At 33.4% G+C, this 22,516-nt stretch overlaps 1 pseudogene; it reads right to left on the reverse strand.

The window, feature by feature from the left end:
• Nucleotides 1–481: 481 nt before the first annotated feature.
• On the reverse strand, nt 482–21,068 carry LOC133194620 (heat shock 70 kDa protein 12A-like; annotated as a pseudogene).
• Nucleotides 21,069–22,516: the final 1,448 nt, after the last annotated feature.

The raw sequence follows: 22,516 nt of genomic DNA on the forward strand, positions 1-22,516 counted from the left end.
GGAACGAGTGGTATTCGGATTTCGTTTTCTTGTTTACGATGTTGATTCCATTAAGATTAACCATGGGTGATTTGATTATTTTGTCCAATATAAGTCCATCACAAGTTCAAATATATAAATGCATGTATCTTTGCATATACATGCATTTTTTCTAACAAATCCTTATTCGACTTTGATATTTTTAGACACGCAAATAATTTACTTACACAAATATTTATTCTGGATAACATATGGTTAATTTGTTTAAAGCATACTTGTTAATCCACACTTTTTTCACAGAATAATGTTTTTTTTGATGCAAATTGGGTTGATGTGGTATAAAAAAAAAATCTTGTAAAAGCGGACCCACACTTGATTAAATATCGAATTCCTTGCGAAGCTATTATTGTTTTCAAGTCAATAAACTAAATATGTATCAGACATTCTGCCGTCACATATACGTGAAATACTAGAGCATAAATTTTAATCAAAATTTCCATCTCATCATTCATATAGGCAATTACAGAGCACAAACATGATAACATACTGTAGAAGCACACATTTTCGTGGGGATAAAATTTGAATTGTCATCTAAAAGGGTTTTATCGGCATTAAGTTTCGTTGTTTCGAAGGTAACTCTATTCAATATATATTCAAAAAATTTTGTGTGGGATTTAATTTCGTTGATAATTGTTAAGAACGAAATAAACGAAATTTAATCCCCAACGAATATTTCTGCTTTTACAGAAACCTCTTTATACATGTATGCAAGGGCTAACCTTTTACCAAGTTCAAAATTCAAGTTCTCAGTTTTTTACTGCTCGAGAAAAATTTTTGTGGATTCTCCGGTCTTTGTGTAAGTCATCGTTACTTCTATTTCGGTGTCACTGAATGACATTTGAATTCTAATTTTGCTATCGCGATCTACCGCTCTCTTTTTCAGACGTAAGGTTCCAATTAGTTTGCAGTCTTCTTCTGTTGTATACAAATGGTTCTTTTCCTCTGAAGAATAAACCTGCCACTTGAAACTGAAATTAGAATTTAATCCATAATACCTATCTGACTGGAAATCTCCAACTGTGATTGTTTCATCTATTTCAACATGTTTGTCAAATATACACCCACAACGCATTTCCCCATCAATGGTATATTTATATTTTGTGTCATGTACCTCCGGATCGAATAACCGAGAACATTCAACACCATATGTAAATTTGCTTTTTCGCTCTCTTATCAAACTAGGATCATGGCCAAATATCACAGCCCCTGCCAAAACCGACCAACCGGCCTCCTTTGGAATTATCACGTTTTTCTCAAAAAAAAAAACGGCTTCTTATAGCACTGATAAGGACGTCCGACTCTGCAAAGCCGCCTACCAGTAAGATAGTAGAAATTGATCGCCCTTCTTTCGATTTGAAAATTTTTTCAAGGTGAAGGCAAATCTTTGATATTGACTTATCAAAAAATGCATTTGCGGTTTGTGAGTCAATTCGTAATTTATCTCCAACGAAAGAAACAGCACGTTTCTTTTTTTCCCAAATAATCTCCGATAGGGACCTCACATTCTTTCCACTATTTGCTTCTTTGTACGAATCCACAAGAGCTGTTGGAAACCGAACCGTTGTTTTCAAATCAGAACTAGGTGATATTTTGCGCTTGGTAATTTCAAATTCACGACAAAGCTCATACATACCAAGAGCATGTTTATTTTTGAATACCCCAATAGTATTTTCACCCACTAAAGCAGTAATAAAGGACATGTATGTTTTATCAACAATCGTTCCTCCCCAGTTTCCTCCTGAAGGACGCAGAATCTCTTTCACCTTGCTTTCATCTAAGATCTCGTGCGCTGTTATATCTACTGTTCCACCTATTTTTTTAAAGAAAAAAAATGTTCGCGTTTAATAATTGTATTAGAGTTACTTGCTATGGCACTGGGAAATGTTTTCATGGAAAAACGGGATTTTAAAAATGTTTCGGAATATTCACAAAACGTCATTATTAAACAATATTACTGAAACTGCGTTTTGCTTATGTCCAAAAAGGATATGCAAGGGCGTACATCACACATACATTGAAAATCATAAAAGAATTATATGCATTATCTTCATGATTCATAAAAGCGTATAAATTGTAGGCACTTTACCATGTATCCCTAAATAGAGTAAAGATTAGTGCCTCCCTCATGTTTTCATTGACATCATGCTATCATTGATAACAATTGATTGTAAATTTTAATAGGAAAAAAATCATAGATATATTTTTATTGTATAACATAAATTTCACTTCAATGCACTCATTTGACATCAAACTCGTTGACCTGTAACGCAAAAGAAGAGTGGAACGCAAAGAAAATGGAGAGTGGGGATTTTTTTTTTATTTTCTTGTGTTTTTTAAGAATAAAACTATATATTTATCTCTTTTTCGTATTATTTTGACACTGTAATTAAATTTTTTAAAAAATTATTTACATGCTAAAGCTTCTTCATTGTTTTTTATATTATTATTTTTTATTATCAATTAAGTGCTTTTTACATATTTAAAGAGAGTCAACGTTAAGAAAACTAGCACTAAACATAAAAAATAACTGATGAGTAAAAACAAATTAAACATCTAGCTAAGGGAAAATTTGAAACTACATGTAGAATCTTTCAGGGATTTATTTATAATACCGGTATTACTAGTATGGCATTAGGGAAGAAGTAGAATTCATTCGTTTTGTTATGGAAACCATACATCGTACTACATCTGCAACGGAAGAGGTTTGCAAACAACATGATAATAAAATACTAAATAATATACTAGTTTTTCATATTCTATCGTTTATAATTGTAAGATAGGTAGGATAAAAGTTAAACAAGATCTGCAAAAGAAAGGCAAACCTCCTGCATCCACTACTATGTATCTTTCTCCTTGTTTAAATGTTCTGAAAACGTCTCCAAGTGTTCCATCTCTTTTCCTATTTAGTGGCAGATGTTTCACAAATACTGCAGCTGCTTCTGGTTCTAATGCCATTTTTAAGGAACTGGAATCAATTCCTGCCTACCATGGAATATTTTCATACATGTCCATTCCAATTTTATTTCTTGAATTCTCGTTTTTGTTTATCATAAATCATAAAATTATATGGTTTAAAGATATAAATTTCATGTTCAACTCAAGAACCATTTTTAGAAACTGGGATCCATTTCCACCTACCGTGAAATAACTTCATAAATATATACCAAATGGCAAGGGCAATGTTTACATTAAAAATGTTTTTATTATTATTATTATTATTATTATTATTATCATATTATGTTGGATTATTCACCACAAACCATAATAAAATGAGATTCACTAATTATACATGTCCTTTTTGTGTTCAAATTCATAAACCAGTGTTACAATTTCCAAGAATAGATAGAAGATAATTTGTGCTAATTTTACATGTGTTTACTTATATCTTAAACTGAGTAAACGTCTTACCTCTAGTGCAGCCATTCTCATAAAGGACTTGGCTGGATCGGTCCAAATAGCTGGCACAGTGAGGACCCACTTGATATCTCCATCTTGAAAATTTACTATCTTTTGATGGCACTCAGAGATTAATCTGTCTTTCAGAAACTTAATTGATTCTGCAAAAACTTTCAATGCCGGCAAAGATTTCCCCGTTTCGTCTTCTATTTCAACTCCTGTCAAATTCTTCTACAATATGTATATGATGAATATTTCGGAAAGAATGTGAGGTTAAAGTTAAAATATCTCAATATGGTTAAGTTATACCATAATGGGCGTTATCTATAGAATTCTAAGTATACATTGTAAAGCAACTGACTATACTGTGAACTAATTATTCTAAAACAGACATTTTGTCCTGTTGAAGCCTGTTTGCTCATGTATATATATTATATACATGTACATGTATCATGCCAAACTTTTTATTGCTTTATTGCCGGTAATTTAAGATTTTTGCAACATTATCGTTTAAAGTTCCATGTTTCCTATAAAAATTACTCTCTTAAAAATGAACAAAACATAAGCTTGAGCATTTTCAAAAGAACATATAAGAAAGCATTTATAATGTATAATCTAAAATAGTCTTATGTGCCAATAGCAATTTTTGTCATCCCATAGGCAAGCAATATTTTGAAGAATTTTCGTTGAAAATAAAATTAAAAAAAAAAAAAAAAAAGTGCATTGTTTATATATAATACAAATATATTTAACCCTTTGATGAGGTCAATCCATAAATATATCGACTCCACAGAAAAGGAAATCGACTGAGCACGAAGCGCGAAGTCGATATGCTTTTCTTTGAAATCGATATACCTATGGATTGACCGAATCAAAGGGCTACATTTGTTACATTATTTTCCCTGGAAAAGAAAGAGACAAACAAATTATTATGTAGGAATTTGTAAGTTTTCACGACTTTTCACCACTATAAACACATCTTTGAATTTTTCCTAAGATATATTAAATTTAGTAACTCAAGTCAATTTCATAAAATATAACTTTGCACGTGATATCAAGCAAACCATTCAGAATAATTGAATAACATATTAAAAATTATATATATATATATATATATATATATATATATATATATATATATATATATATATATATATATATATATATATATATATATATATATATATATATATTTGATATGCGAAGTCGAAGTCAATATGCTTTTCTGTGAAATCGATATATCTATGGATAGACTAGATCAAAGGGCTACATTTGTTATATAAATTTCTTGGGTACAAAATAGAAATAAACAAATTCAATAGTAGATTTTGTATCTCACCATTATAAACACATCTTCGATTTTCCCTAAGTAATTTTAGTAACTAAAGTCAATATTGCACGCTGTTCCTGTACTGCTAGGAGACAAATTCCGTAGGTCGAGAGTACAGGCACTTGTTTCTGTAATAAATTTTTGACCCATAGTATAATACATGAAATAACACAAGGTATCCAACTCAGTGTTAGATGGAGTACCCCCCTCCCCCAGAATCGAACTCATTTATGATTTCAGAGGACATGCATTTCGACTGGCTAAAAATCTGTTTTAAAATTACATCGGAAAAAATATCGTAGTGCTTTAATGGAAAATGAGAGGTAAACAAATTTTATTTATTCACTACAATATTTAAATACTGGAATTGAATTTTTAAACTCACTAATTTTTTTTTTTTAATTTTGCTCTCTGCCCGGGATTAGCACATACCATTTCATGGTTAAATTGACTTTTCCACTCGCTGAGCAGAGTTTTAAAGTTGTTTACGGAGATAGAAGCATGCCATATATGGTTGTGTAGATAAATTATCGTAGAAGACATAGGTATAAACAGTTTGCTAGTGCATGTCCTCTGAATTTGTAAATGAGTGCGATTTTGAGGGAGGGAGTTACTACGTGTAATTCGAAGTTGGATACCTTGTGTTATTATTATACTATGGGTTAAAAAATTATTACATAAACAAGTGTCTGTGGTCGAGAGCTCAACTCCGGGTTGGGGCGGAAGTGGGGATCCTTGTAAAAGTGAATTTCTTTGTGATTTCCATATTATATTATATTATATTATATTATATTATATTATATTATATTATATCATATATTATTATATTATATTATATTATATTATATTATATTATATTATATTATATTATATTATATTATATTATATCATATCATATTATATCATATCATATTCAATGCACCTATTTAAATATATAAAGGATGACTGCAAAGGATATGCGAAAATTGCGACAAAATAAATTTTCAAAACAAGCATTTTTCGTTTAATTGCTGGAATGGTCAACTTCTAGTGTACAACTTTAAGTAATTATATTAAATAAAAATATGCATTTACGAAGTACGAAACTGTTTTCAAAGGCGGGGATCATCACAATTTCTTGAATCTCCGTACGATAATAAGGTCGCCCAATTTTTCACTGACTTTCTGCGTAGTCAGCGCATGTTTGTCTATTGTTCTTCATTTAACAGTAGTTTTATATTTGCATTAATAATGTTGTGTCAAAGGGGGATTAATAAACAACATGCGCTCATGGTTTAATGCGAAAACACTGCTCCTTCTTACATTCGCTCTCTCTGTTGTAACAAAGGGCTGTGGCATGTTGAATATTATAATTCACCACGTGATTTCTTACCTCAGTTAACTCTGTGAATACTAATTCATAATAATTAATAGCATGGTTTGTGCTAACTATAGAACACCGTGCTCGAACACGATGAATTGTCAGACATCGATTCAGAGTATTCTTTACTTACATGTACGTGCTGATATTGTTAATTTCGTTTTAAACCTTTGTAAATAGTGTATTCGTGCCATAATAAAGGGGGAGATGAGAAAGAGTAATCTCGTATTTTTATACATTTCACTGATTGATGGATTGTGTGTTGTTTTACGTCCCTTTGGAGAATTTTTCACTCAAATAGAGAAGTCACCATATACCGGTGAAGGGCTTCAAATTTAGACTTATACTCGGCACTCAGGGCCATTGAGCAAAGAGGGTTCTTTATCGTGCCAATGCCTACCGTGACACGGGGCCTCGGATTTTAAGGTCTCATCAGAAGAACCCGCAACATTCACTTCAAAGTGCCGAGCGCTTGGCGAAGGAACAGTTGCTACCTATTTTTTATCGACTCAGGTCAGTGGCGGCCGTGATTCGAACACATGACCTTCCTATCACGGAGCGAGCGCTCTACCGACTGAGCTACCGTGACGGTTTATACATGTCATTGTTATTTATCTAGTCTTATTTTGGAGCCATTCTTACAATATTAGCTCCACCTCTCATGCATACCTAATGTTTAATCAAGGGCAGGTAAGTGTAAATTTTCTATATTTGGAAAGCAATGAGGACAGAAAACATAGAATTATTTTATTGTATTACAGTCTAAAATCAATTTAACATTTTAATTCGGTGCCAAATTGACAGAATTCTTAAGTGAATATACAAAAGTGAAATAAGGATAAGTTATAAAAGCATTAGAAGCGACGTAAAAAGACCCAACACCCAGCGTAAAGTGCAGTTATCCTTAATGTACAAATTAAAAATATAAATTTAAGTATATAACCCACCTCGGTATTGTACAGAAGCATTTTGAAATGTCTGAAGAAATACCAGTTCTTTTCTTCTTTATCCATATGCAGATCTAAATATTTTTCTTCTGCTTCAAATCCAAATGAATGAAAATCTGCATTTTTGTCAAAAAGAATGCAGGATGATGTTTTATTTGATAACATATTGCTAAGTCCATCGACCCATTGCTGCAGAAATACCCTACTTGGATCTCTCACAAAATCTTTTCGTGTAGAGTAAGCATATCCTGAATATGTGGTTCCAAGGTCGATTGCTGCAACTATCAAGTAATCTTCGCTGAATGTAGATTCCATCATTTCCAAATCCAATCTATAATAAAAAGACTTCCAAATTAAACCTGCAATTTCAGCTGCAAACAAACTACTGTATGTCTCATTTAACGTTTCCAGCTCAAAGCAACTTTTCAAGAAATTGCAAAATACAAATATTTTATGATGTCATTGAAATATACCTCTTTCTCATTTTGCTTTTAGTTTATATACATGTAAGAGTAAGTTTTCTTTGAAAATTGTTTTCAATTTTTCATTATTACTTACAAAAAAATTGAGAGGTCCTAGTACACATTTACTCAGAGGAGGTGTACATTCAATTTGAACAGTAAATAAAGTTTCAAACAACCAAAAAATTATTTAATATGCATATTATTTTTAACCTATGTTCTAGATTCTAAGAATGTCAGTATCAATGGATTATTGAAAATCCTGGTCGTTTACCTCATTTTTTTGGCCAAGCGAAAAAGGCAATGAAAGAGAGATTTCAGAAATATCAAAATGAAAGTCATTGTGGTGACCTACTGCTAACTATTTATGTTCTTCTTCAGTAGTCGGTTATATTAACATTTAAATATTTTTAGCTTCTATTCTGAGAATGCTGAAATTTTTTCAGCTAAAATTAGCATACATCAATTTATGGGCAAATGGGTACAACATTTATGAATTATATTATTCCTTGCATGCTGAAGCATTGATGGTTTGGCCAAAACTTTCGAAATTAAGACATCTTTTAAATAATCATCTGTATTTTTGATCATCAAGTAGACAATCGTTTACACGATTAGAATAATTTTCTTTTACAACAAATTGTCGAATTAACTCCTATTTGAGGGCTCTGGTTCCAGTGTGAGAATGAGTTTTGGGCAAAGTATTGACATGAAACGTAGCCCCCTACATGTACCAACATTTTGAAATTCATGACCGTTGGACATGTGTAAACCCTAACAAAAATTTATTATAGTTAACTACAGTTAACATAAGTTTACAATAGTTAATTAAAGTAATCACTTTGATAATTTAATTTACTATAAAATTTTACTCCTGAACTTTCTTGAGATTTCAATCTCTTAAATTCGATAACAGTGATATGAAATTTTGAAATAAAATGTAAATGTACAAGTAATAATTCCATTTAATATAAACAAATGTGCGTATACGAATTGAAGAACATAAAATATAACAATCTGAAATCCATAGTAAAATTCTTGGCTTACTACTGTAAAACTTTTATACTATAGTAAACTATATTTATCTATAGAATTTTTTGTTTGGAAAGTACATAACACCTTTAAGAAAATGCTCTCTATCATTCAGGGAAATATACCAGGCAAACTAATTGCATTATTACAAAAGGTACTTGACCCTCTGTCAAGACTGTAAAATTCTTGGCTCTTGAGTCCAGCGTTCTAGCCCCAAGAAGTGGGTTAGTACTAAGTAACCGAAAATTCTCCTCTACTCCTGGGCATCATGCAGGAAATTTTTTAATAATAATAAACACAGCCTTCTACCAAAATTGTGAAATTAACGACACCAGGGGACATGGTTCAGGATCCAGGTAAAATCATTACACCTTTGAAAGTCTTCTCTTTTGAAAATCTTAGACCTTTTTCATTTTTTTTTGGTCACTGGTCTTTGGTTGATGAACCAAGATAGGCAAACGTTGGTCGTATGTTGAAAACGTTTCATCTTTCAAAAAGTTCTTCCTTTGCTTATTTCTTCCTTAACTTATGAACATCTAATAAACATATTGTTGGTATGTTTTAATTGAACATCTAGTCCACTACATAAAATATAAAATTTATGCCCTCCGTGTTCAGGAGTCAGACTCCAATGTTGGACTAAGTTGGTCATACATAATTTAGTATAGAGTTTTCTTCTTTGCTCTTAAATCTCAAAGAGATAAATTGGAAGAGTATGATAATGATTTTAAGCGCCCTAACCTAAGTTAATGTTCTGTCTCATGAGTCCAGATAGAGTTCCAGCTCCAGATTGGGTCAACGCGGAAAAAGCCTTAGAAGTTCATGATTCTCAGGTGCTTCTTAGAGCCCATAGTTCTCTTCACGCTTCCTTGTTGCGTGGACCCTGAGGTCCACGCAGAAAATATATAAACTGGCTTAATCCGGATGCCATGGGCTTACGTCAGGCTACGCATGCGCGAGAATGCTAGAGAGTTCGCCTCTAAGACAACTTGCCCTTAGAACAATTCGCCCTTTTCGAATTAGAATGGACCAATCATTGTCTAACCTCGCTCTAAAATCTGTACATCGTATTTATGTATTCTTTGGCGTAACCAAGGTCCGGATTTCTCTTATATACATACATCCGTATATACAAACTAAATTCTATAGTACAAGCATTTTAAATAAGTAGGAAGAACTTATATAGATAGCACAACAGCTTGAACATGTTTAATTAAAAACTTAATTCAACTACTAGGTTGTAAAAGTCTTTGCCATGTTTAGTTTTGTGGATCAAGGTTCGCAAAATAATTTGATAGATAGCAATCCACATATAGCTTGATAAAGTCCTGTAGCAACGTTTTTTCCATGTGGGGGAGAGGGAGAAACATAAAAAAAAACAAGATGTGTTTGTGAAACACTGATGCCCCCGTATGGCAGCTTATGGCGAAGGTTAAAGGTTAAGGTTTCTCAAATGCAAGTCAAAATCCAAAAAAAAAATGTTTAATTTGAAAGCCCTAGCTGCAACTGTTCAAAAGTTATGGCGAAGGTTAAAGTTTTTTAAAAGTAAGTAAAACATCAAGGTCAAGGTCAAAGTGGTTGGTATCCAAAGGAAGGTCTTGTCAAAAGGATTACATATGTAAAGTATGAAAGCCCTAGCACCAACCACTCAAAAGTTATGGCCAAGGTTAAAGTTTTTCGAAAGTAGGTCAAACTCCTATGTAAAGGTCAAAGGGTCAAAGTGGTTGGTATCCAAAGGAAGGTGATGTCACAAGGATTACGTATGTGAAGTATGAAAGCCCTAGCATCAACCATTCAAAAGTTTTGGCCAAGGTTAAAGTTTTTCAAATGTAGGTCAAACTCCTAGGTTAAGGTCAAAAGGTCAAAGTGGTTGGTATCCAAACAAAGGTCTTGTCAAAAGGATTAAATATATGAAGTATGAAAGCCCTAGCTCTAACCAGTCAAAAGTTATGGCCAAGGTTAAAGTTTTTCAAAAGTAGGTCAAACTTCTAGGTCAAAAGGTCAAAGTTGTTAGTATCTAAAGGAAGGCCTTGTAATAAGGAATACACATGTTAAGTTTGAAACCCCAAGCACCAACTGTTCAGAAGTTATGGCCAAGGTTAAAGTCTCATAAAATTATGCAAAAGTGGGTCAAACTCCAAGGTCAAGGTCAAAAGGTCAAATATGATGGTACCCAAAGAAAGGTCTTGTCACAAGAAATACACATGCAAAAATATGAAAGTCATAGCTCCAACGAATCAAAAGTTATGGGCAAGGTTAAAGTTGACAACAGACAGACAGACAAACAGATAAACAGACAAACAGACAGACAGGACAAAAACAATATACCCCCGGGATCTTTCGACCCGGGGGCATAAAAATTCTGCGTACTAGAGATCTGTGCTACACGTGTACCATCTATTGATGTTGTCATCAATTAATTTTGTCAATACTTCATATTCGAATATTCAATGAAAGTATTCGAATATATTCGAATATTCGATAAAATAAATAAGATCTGTTTTATTTTAAATATGCATCATCCTACTCTCACGAAAGGTTTAGCGTAGGTATACTTATATTGGAGGTAAATTGTATGAAGACTTTTGTAGGTGTACAATAAGAAATTCCATTTGATATATTATTTTATAATTTTAACAAATGAAACATATGTATTTATAGTAGCTCCAACTTAGGAATCAATCGTCTTGCCAAAGACAAGATGTAGTAGTAACGGTATACTGTTCAGACTTCAATACGTGTAATAAATTACAATTATCTGCCTAATAAGAGATACGATTATAATCTTCGATACAATGTTTTTAAAATATAAACAAATATTTCCATAGACAATTTTCCTAGGTAATTAATTAGTTTCCCGATAATGAATATAAAATTCAGGATCATGTACAATCCAAGATATAATCATTTAATCTGAAATTGAGCCCTTTACAAAATTAATTACAGTGGACATTCATTTGAATGATCAATTAAATTTGTTTTGATAAGTATACTCTTCACGTCTTTTAGACATTCTAAGAAGGTTTTCATTTTGTTGTCCTCGATTCTAGACCCGATCGTATTTAAGTAATAAAAACTATGAAAGTACGTTTTGTATTATACATAAAGCATTACTGTACAATTCTTTAACACCTTACTCAAAACAAAATCCATTTAATTGAGTAATTCTAGAAGATAAGAAAGTAGTGAAAGAAATCAGGCGATCGAATTTGATCGCTAGTAAATTAAAGAGGGATAACTCCAGCATTGCTCTAATCAAAATTTAATAATCATAGTTCCTCTTTTTATGAAATCTGAAAAACACCGAATATTTGAGTCTTAAATCCATATTCGAATATCAACTCATCGAATGAATATTCGAATGTTCGAATATTCGTTGCCATCCCTAGTTTAAATCTAATACAGATGTCAAGTCCCAGCCGTTATGGGTTACATGTATTGAAATAGCCCGATTTTTCTAATGACAAAACTATAGGCCATACAATCGGGGATAAAATTTAATAATTCTGCCATGAAAGTACAATCACTCAAAGTAGACAGATCGATGTAGAAAATATTAAAGAAAGGTTAACCTGTGCCACCTTTCAGAGTAACCAATGAACTCGTCCATGGATGCACTGAAGGTCGTTGCAACAAGAATAGATATGGGTTACCCTATATTTAAGATATTCGATTTTTTATTTACTCCAATTTTCATTATAAAAAAAAAAAAAAAAAACTGCACATGTTATGAAACTGGTGTATAGTTCTTCATGTCCGCAGCAAATACTGTCACAAGGCTAAGCGTCAGTAGCAAATAGTGCACACACCTGTCAGTGTGCTTGCAAGACCAAATAGCCTTGGTCTACACACGTGTAATGAGCTTCTCAGACCTTTTTTGCGAGCTCGGTAAAACACGTTGTTTTGCCGAGAACTTACGACTGCAGGTAATTACAAACAAAATTAATCTTTTTTGTGTTTTAAATTGATCAAGTTAATCGATAGCCTAGCATCTCTTTAGATAACTCGAGACCCTCTAGTGCCGAGACCCTTTAGTGCTCCATGCAGTATAAAGGGTCGGATCCAGCAGTTTTTGAAAAGGTGGGGTGTTCTAGGTCACACCGCTGGCACTTAAATTCAAGCCCATAGCAACGGTTTTCAAAGGGGCAACCTCTAAAAAGAGTTGACAAGCAAAAAAAAAATTAAATAAATAAATTAGATAAAAAACAACCTGTGCACACACTGTAAAATCCTATTTCGGGAGGGGGATGGGGGAGGGGGGCTTCGTCTAACTTTTCAGTATATTTTGATATCTTAAATGTTTGATTTTTCCGTATTTTGAACCTTCTCGTAACAAGAAGTGCGGGGGAGCTTCCAATGCAGATCAAAACTTATATATTAAAATTACAACAAAAGATTTTTTTAAAGAAAAAGTGAGCCCCCCACCCCACCCCCACATACTACAGGGACATTTTGAACCTTTCTCTTCATTGATTAAGATATCCCCATAATATAATGAGATAAATATTCTCTTATGCATACTCCCTTTCATGACTTTTTATGCATACTACTTAAAGTTAGTTACTTTAGAAGATGGTTTAAAGATGACTTCAAAGTGAAATCTTTCATGTTATTATGTGTAGGTGGTCGAGGCCCGGGGGGTACACGGAGGAAAGCAATAAGCAAAACTCTATCTAGAGAACAGAAACGGAAGAGATTGAAGTACTTATTTTATTGAAAATACTAGACGTAAAATATCTATATTGCAGAAAAACATTCTTTCTCTCTCTTCCTCTTTCTGCAAAAATAAAGGGGGGTCCAACACCGGAACCCCCACCTCTCCCTGGATCCGCCAATGGAGTTAAAATTCAACTATTACGATACCTGCACGCTTGAGCCTTTTTTAATTCTGTTTTTAGAGGCTTTTAAAGGCTACATTACAATTGTGATAGATACCTTGATCAACATTTCATATTATTTCAAGGTCATGATTTTTTTATCATTATAACTAATTAAGCTAACTTAAATAACGATGGAGATTACAAGATATATGTAAAAAAATAAATTTAATTACACCTTTGTAAAATTACTAAATCTAAAATTTTCTTTGAATTTCGTTTAGAAACACATGCATATGGTCCACGTATTGCAGTCCTTTTTTAAAGGATCGACAGCAACTTGTTTGATATATTAATATTGATTGAATAATGTTTAACGTTCTCTTCAAGAATTCTTCACTTGTATAGATATTTCACCATGTATCAGTGAGGGGCTTAAAATTAAGACCTTGACTCGACATGCAGGGCCATCGAGCAATGAGGGAAACGAGCAAACGCCTGTAGTTACACAGCGCCTCGAGTTTTAAGGTCTCATCCGAAAGACCCGCAACTTTCACTTCAAAGTGGCGAGAGCTTGGCGAATGAACATTTTCTACCAATTTGTAATCTCAACGTTCAGTTGAAAAGCCGGAAGTGAAGTTCCAATGTAATCTGACATTCTTAGCTGGTGGTCTGACAAATGTGTAATTAACTGTGCTCTAGAAATTCAGACAGGCAATTGTAAACTGACGAGGACTCGATTTCTAAATATAGAGTACGGTAAACAAGACTGAAGCAAACTGGGATGTACCTATTTGGCATGAGAAATGCCGAAAAGAAAGCGGACCAGGACATCGAGGGTCTGTGCTACTGAAATGAGCAACCGTAGGCCCATTACCGGCCTCCTGTTTCCAATCAGATGACAGTAGAGAGGATGCTTCAACCACATTGCATATATTGGCCAGAGACACTCCAAAAAGAAAACGCACAGCCCTTGCTGCAGGATTAATGATACATGTGTAAGCCCAGAGATCCAATCCAGGCAGCTACAGCTTCACAAAGTCCTGCAACAAGAAGTCAGCAAGATGCACTAACTACTGCAAAAACATCAGGAAGTCTGAGTAGCTTAACGGCGCTTGATTCTGAAGTCCCGTGCATTGTTGATCCTGGCAACAGTTTGCTGTCGTGCAATGCTTCTAAGAACATCAAGGATAAAATTGTCCGTTTTAAATATGTTAAATATAAGTTAGTTATTAGACAATACATATATTACTGAAACATCTGAGAAGAAAATCTTCTTCAATGAAAAAGGAGAGCTTCTTACAAAAGAAAATTTAAAAGCTAAAATTAACATTAACACAATTGAAAAATAGATTGATTCTTTCCTGATTTAAAGTAACATCTATGATTCAGTCCATCAAGATGAAGTGCAGGGTCTTTTTCAATGCATGCAAGACATTAGGTGAGGGGCTTCAAGAGGGGCTAGTATGGGGTGGAAAAAAGTACAAAAAACATTCCAAATTTAGATGAAGTGTTAACCCATCAATTTTTGGGGGCAAGTATAGACCCCGAGTAATGACTTATGTTCATGCAAGCCCCATCGCCTCAGGCTATCTCAACCCATTACACACCTGTACAAGTGTCCCACTACAAATGTTTTAGCTGCTTCTGTAGCAGGCAGGCATGTGGGTATATGCATATGTGCATAAAATGAAACAAAGGCCTGCCCATCATGTCGGTCGCAAGAAGTAAATGTAGTTCAATTTCAATTATTAAACGGGGAATCATATTCATGCTATAACAAGTATATTGGTCACTATTTCAACGCCACTTTCGAGCCTCTGGCGCCAATAGTACTCCAAGACCCCAACAATATAGACCAAGGGAAATATGGGCCCTAGGAAAAACCCATATTAAAATTGACCAGTTATCGAAATATTTACAAACGATTACCCAGATCAAAGTACAGCCCAATTTTTAAAGGAGGAATTTTTTACATGGTTTTAACTCTAGTACTCTGAACCAAGGATTCGTGTATTCTCCAAAAACTTGCTATCAGCACAGCACCATCATGTCGAGTTGATTGTAAAAATAAAAAAAAAAAGTAAGTAGGGTAAGGTCGGGTATAAGGACCTCTTAGTGAATTTCCTCAAATTCTCATTTGTCACCATTTGATATTATTCCAAAATCTGATGGAGGCTGGAGGATGATTACTCATTTGATAATTTGTCATACCCAGAATCAAATAGCATTTATAAAAGATTCATTCATCTAGAGCTGTGTACAGAGAAGTATTCGTCATTTGACAAGGTGGTAAACATGATTTCTGTGTTGGGGAAAGGGGCTCTTTTAGCGACAGTGATGTTAAAGGTGATTTTAAATCTACATGTATACCGCTATATCCTGGTGATTTTGGTTAGTAAGGATTCTCAGTAAATAGTTTTTATTACATAGAAAAATGTTTACCAGTGGGCTGTGCAACAAGCTGTAAGATTTGGTGAACATCTGCAGCATTCCTTCAATGGTTAACAAAATTTCAAGCTGGTTTAGGTACTTTAGATCACTATTTTGATGATAATTTTATTTTTGCTAGAGAAGGAAACGTCCGATAGAATTCGAGCAATGGAAAATTTCAACAGATATTGGTGCCCCCTTGAAAATAAAACTGCAGGTCATACTACAAGAATCTCATTTTTTTTTTTTATTAGAAATTGGTAGAATTAGAAACTTAAATGATCTTTACAGTTCCACAACCCAAAGTTAATATGTTAACACATATGGTGAAGGACATGTTACAAAAAAGAAGGTTACCCTTCGAAATTTAGTGTTTTGAGGAAAAACTTAATTTCTTTGGAAAGGCAAATAGTGAAGCAGGGGATTTAAGAGAAGATTTTATCATGTAATGAGTGGCACATCCAGACCTCACAACTTCATTGGAATTTCAACAGGCATGAAAAGTGACTTGGAAATGTGGTTAAAGTTCTTGCAAAATATTAAATGCATATATTATATTTTCCCGAGTCTGAATGGACAAATTCCAATGTTTCAATTTTTTTAACTAACAGCGCCAGCACAGGTGATAACATTTTGGGATGTGGTGCATGATACAAAAGTAAGAAAATTAATGATTTTCGTGGAATAAAATTTGATTTTGTTCTAGAGTTTAGACTGATATGCAATTGATTATTTGTTAATAGTATAATAAGACAATAATTTCAAGAGGTTAATCCTCTAGCATGATAAACTGAACTCTATTCTAAGTCCACAAAGTATTATAGAAAGATATCAAGTTTAATGTGTAGGCTGTTCAATGATAAGGAGGACATTTCTGGCGGTACGTGACGGCTAGGAGGCTTGGATCTCGGAATGGAGAGATTAGGGCAAAGGATATGGTGGCAATGCAACTTTGGACTAAAGACTACTGACTTGAATATGAAATTATTATATTTGAAACGAATATAAATGCCACCCCATTTTATTCTTATTCATTGTGGAGGTAATGATTTAGATATTAGAAAGGATAAAACTCTGTATAAGCTAATACATCAAACAAAAATGACATAAAAGCTTGTGAACATCATTTCCAAATTAAAAACTGATATGGTCACAGGTCCTTCCTAGGTTAAAGTGGAGGTACTCCAAAAATGTTCAAGCAATGGAAGGAGCTCGTGTTCGCTTAAATAGAGCTATCGCTAAACATGTCCTTGTTTTTGGAGGTTGCTATATAAAATATCCAGACCTCCTGCAGAATAACCCTCTTTTTGTTAAAAGATGGTATTCACCTTTCTGGCGTTGGAAACTTTGTATTTCTTAACACAATTTATGGGGGTCTAGAATACTTCCAGCTAAAGTTAGGATCAGTGTATCCGGAAGGAAATAGCTAAGAGGATGTACTTTTGTCGTGGATCAGTTGACTTGTAGCTCCCTTTTGGGATGACTGCAAACGTTTACTCGTTTTCAGCAATTTGGCTTATGCGCACACAAAAGTTAATTGAAATTTTAACTAAGTATTAATAATATAAAATAAGGGGAATAATGGTTGACACTGAGTAAAAATTTTGGGCTGAGGGGAACTGCATTGCCTTATGACTGGTTTTGATCACTTTTTTAAAAAACTGTATTTTGTATTGGAAATGGTTATTGCAGGTTGTGTACCGTATATATTCGCCTATTTGTCGGTCCGCCTATAAGTCGGTAGTATTTTTTTTAGGTAAGTTTGGAGGAATATGCCATTAACCCGCTTATAAGTCGGTACAACTTTTTGCCAGAATCGTTTGAGAATTTCAAATCAATGCACTGATCTTTTAACCTGGTTTCATTATTTTTGAGACATTTTGTTCATTACTTCGTTACTTATGATTTTTTAAGGACTTGTATAATAAAAGTTGTTGAAAATTTAACGTTCTTTCGACTGCTATCAGAAAAAAGGGGCTGACCCCAAAGCTTAGGGATCCAGAGGGGCCAAAATGTTTTCCCCAATATCACAAAAACTATTGGTTATTTGTTATACATAATAGAAGCAAAGGTGTTAAAATGATAGGTAGCAGATTAAGAGATCATTTCGTCAAAATACGTCGAAAAAGTCACTTCCGGCCAAACAGGAAGTATTTAAAAAATGTTAATGTCCACAGACATTAATATTGGAATTGAATAGGGAGTGTCACAGAAGACGTCTGACTTCATTTCTCATCGAGTATCGTGACTTTTGGTCAATCCGGTAAAATCGGAAAATGTTAAAATTCGCTTAGTTTTGCAGATATCGAGATAAAACTGAATGACTCATATCACAGAAGACTTTATTTTCATCGATTGGTGCCACTTCCGGTCAAACCAGAAGTAATCATTACTTGCTTAATGTCACATATATAGTCGCAGATTTTAATGATAAAGTTAGCTAAGACAGACTGACATCATCGTTCGCAGAATAACTTTCTTCTTTTTTTTTTTAACCCTACTTACGAGCAGTAATATTTGTCGCCTGCGTGGCGCAGTGGTTAGAGCGTCTGCTCTAGAGTCGCGAGGTAAGGAGTTGATCCTTACGTCGCGGGTTCGAATCCCACTGTGGGACAAGGAGACCGGCCCTTCGGATGAGACCGTATAAATCGAGGTCCCGTGTCGCAGGAGGTGTTGGCACGAAAAAGACCCCTCACTGCTCAATGGCCGTAAGTGCCGAGCATAGGACAAGATTTGCAGCTCTCCACCGGCAAGTGGTGGCGTCTCCATATGAGTGAAAAATTCTCGAGAGGGACGTTAAACAACAAACAAACAAAACGAGCAGTAATATTAAAAATCCGAGGGAAGACCTACTCGTTGCTTTCCAATGAGCTTTGCTCTAGTTTTTTTTTTTGTTTTTTGTTTTTTGTTTGTTTGTTTGTTTGTTTGTTTTTTTTTTTTGAATAATTGCTGAGTTTAATTGATGATTGATTTCTTCGTGCTGTTGAAAAGGGTTTGCCCATGTTGTGCTGATTTGATTGGCGATCCACAATTTCCACGACAATACTCGCCACATACAAATAAATAATTCTTAACTTCTGGTGTTGTTGAATTTTCTTCACGTACATAATTATATTTACCAGATTGAATAGCGAGTGCCTATGGTACAACCAACTATTAAATAAAATGATGAAATGATGGCTCTGTAATTCAAAATATTATTATTTTTTAAAAATTACAAAATTATTCGACGGTTATTCTTCAAAAGAAAGATACAGTCATTTAGGGTATTCCTAATCATCTTTTTCATTTTGGCAGCAAACGATTTAACAAATTTATAACTGGTTGTTTGGTGTTAAAGGACATCCATTTTTATGAAGAATTAGATCTACATTACAGGGCGAGTCGATCTACATAATGTACATGTATACAGCGACCTTGAAGCGAGGAGGGGGGGGGGGGGGCGGAATTTACAGCATTTTTTAAGTGTATTGCGAGTCACTTCCGGCTATTTCGAATCACCGGGTAAACAGGTTAGAAGACGGCCACACAACAACATTATGATTAATGTATTATTGCTATTGTTTACCAAAAGTCCTGAAAGATAGGAAAACTTTGATGCTTGAATGATGAAGAATATTCTTTCTTGCAAACAAATACGAAGGATTACAATCAATACATTATGTGATGCATGCACAATCTGTTTGAGGACGTTATAAATTATGTCTGTGGAATACTTGGTTACTAAGTGAATTTACCATGATATTGATCTGGTTTTTTTTTTTTTTTTTTTTTTTTTGTTTTTTTCTTATTATTATTGAAAAGTTTCTATAAACAGATATTTCACATTATTTTTCTCCATTCAGCAATTCAGGACACAGACTATCTCAAAACAAGAAAATTCAAAGAATTCAAAGAATTGTGGTCCCCCGCTTTCGGTGTCTTAGTGGGATGCCATTATATACATGTATGGTATATTGTAATGTCTTGTTTTCGTGTCCATCATACAAAAAGACATATTTATTGAATTAATAACAGCTATGGTAAATATTATAACTTCTCAAAACTACATTAATCTTCAAGATCAAGGTCATGATGTCAAATATCATAATACAATCCGAAAGTCTCTTTCTGGAGCATAAATGTTATTGTCAAGGTTAAATTTTTTGATAAATAGATCAAACATCTAGGTAAGGGTAATGAAGTCAAAAATGATATATATTCCTCTCTGAAAGGTGTTGTCATAGCTAGGTAATGTACATGTAGAAATATGAAGGCCCTATCTACTCTCATTCAAAGGTTATTACAAATGTACAACAAATGAAAAAGACGGTAGGTTAAACTTTAAGGTCAAGGTCACGAGCTACAAAACCACTTGGAAAGGTTTTAAAAAAGAAAATGCACATGTCAAATGTAAATGCCATATCTTCCCTCAATCCAAAGTTATCATCAATGTTTATTTTTTTTCAATTACGTCAAAAAAGCATGCTTTGAAACGTCTTGTCAAAAGTAATGCACAATCAAAAGTTATTAGTAGAGGCAACGGTTTTGAAAAGTCGGACAGACGTCAAGGTCACGGGGTCAAAAATCATAGTTTATTTGAAAGGACTTATCATAGATAATGCACATGGATAATATGAAAGACTTATCTCTTCTCATTCAAAAGTAATGACGAATTTAACATAATGTTAAAATTTTTGAAAAGTAGGTCTAACTTCAAGGTCAATGTCATAGGTCAAAAACTATAGTATATTTGAAATGGTCTTGACACAGGTAATATACATGTCAAATATGAAAGCCTTGTCTTATCTCAATCAAAAGTTATAAGCAAAGATAAAACTTTTGAAAAAAAGATCAAACATCAAGGTCAAGGTCACGGGGTAAAAAATCATAGGATATTTGGAAATGTCTTGACAAAGGTAATGTACATGTGATATATGAAAGTCTTCTCATTCAAAGGTTATGACCAAGGTTAATGTTTTTGTGACAGGCTGACAGAGTGATAGACGAATAAGATTTAATGTCCCCTTGTTTTCGCAAAAGCGGGGGACAATAAACTTATTTTTCAGTTTATGGACAACGAAAGTACATTTCAAATGTCAGTACCAGATCAAATGTGTTGAATTAACATTAACTTTTTTGTATCACATTCGAACCGTAGAAATTACTGAAGTTTCCCTACATCTATTCGCATCTGTTTAAAGAAATTTACCTTTAAGAGAGTGTATTTATAATCGTCAGTGTTTTGACATTCCTCAAATTAATTATTGGTGTAGGACACTCGTTTCATCAAGATGGCTGACATGGAAATATATCCTTGAGGACAATAAATGAGTTTTCGCTAAAAATAAACAGGGTAATATTTTAAACATTTACTTTCGGTTTACTGCAAAAAGGATTAACACTAGATTGGTATTGCCTGTCTATCGCGCTTATCAGACAGGCAAGGCCATTGTAAGATAAACACGTAATCTTTGTTACGAGTGTAACTCATGTTGCTTATAGGTATTTTCCAGACATATTTATTTAAAATGAATTGAATACTTCCTTATGAGATACATGTAGTAAAATAGCAGATTGCTTAAAAATTTGACATAAAATTGAGCTCAAAACATTTACAAAATCAAAGTCATAAAATGAATTAATCTAGCTACTGTTACATTATCAAATCACTTTTAGATTAATTATTATTTCTCTATTTTTTTTTTTTTTTACAAAGGGGCAGACAGATACATGTACATGTAAAAATCTATCCTTATACCTCAATAAAAGACTTAGAGATTGTAATTTTGTATATTGTGTTACATGTACATGTATTTTTTTTTACATGTACGTAAAGGATAAAATACAAAGACTTAAATTTTTTAAGCAAGATACAAAACCCAGATGGTCTTATATGTCAGATACAGGACTGGGACGATGTGCAAAGCATCGAGTCTAAATCACGTATTTGACATAATAAACCATCTGAGCTTTGTATGTTGCTTAAAGAATTTTACAAATTCAAACAAAACAATGAATGATTGTATATCGGTTATTATCAAAATACGATCTGGTGAACCAGACAGATGGGACTTTTAGGGTTTTAAAAAGAAATTTTCCTTTGCTGGATAAATAGTTTTTGAATAAATGACCTTTTAGTGAACCCCAGTCAAAATTGCATTCATCATTGTGGCAACTCTAAGCATGAGTTAAAAGAGAGCTAATTACTTCATTGCATCTAACCATTCTTTTAGATGATTTGTATCTTAGGCGCCGAAAGAACCTCATCTTTACGTAAATAAGTTGAAAATATTTGCTGGTATTTCAATTCAATATTACGAAAAATAAGTTGTATGAAAGACGATATTCCTACTTTGGCAGTTTCCTTTCTTGAATTTTATTATGAAAAATGTTGATTTTTATTTTGTTTGAATTGAATAAGGAAATGATAATTTCTATATGAAATGCATATTTTTGCTGCCTTTTTCATTCATTGTGTAAAAAGATATTTGACGTGCGCTTTTGTTTCTTACAGTCCAGCAGTATTTAAAAGACTAAGTATTATATTAGTGAAGATAATTATTAAAAGTTACGTGTAAAGTTATTCTTACCAAAACAGGATATTCAAGTTCACAAGTTTTGTGGATAAGTGGTAAAAGAGAAAGGGGTCTGAAATCTACCTATATTAACAAATAAAGATGTACATGTATAGTACATTTCAATTTTCAAAATAATATTTG

This window comes from Saccostrea echinata, unplaced genomic scaffold (assembly GCF_033153115.1).
Source record: "Saccostrea echinata isolate AGI-Se365-2 ecotype Australia unplaced genomic scaffold, CSIRO_AGI_Sech_v1 ptg000029l, whole genome shotgun sequence".
NCBI classification, from domain to species: Eukaryota; Metazoa; Mollusca; class Bivalvia; order Ostreida; family Ostreidae; genus Saccostrea; species Saccostrea echinata.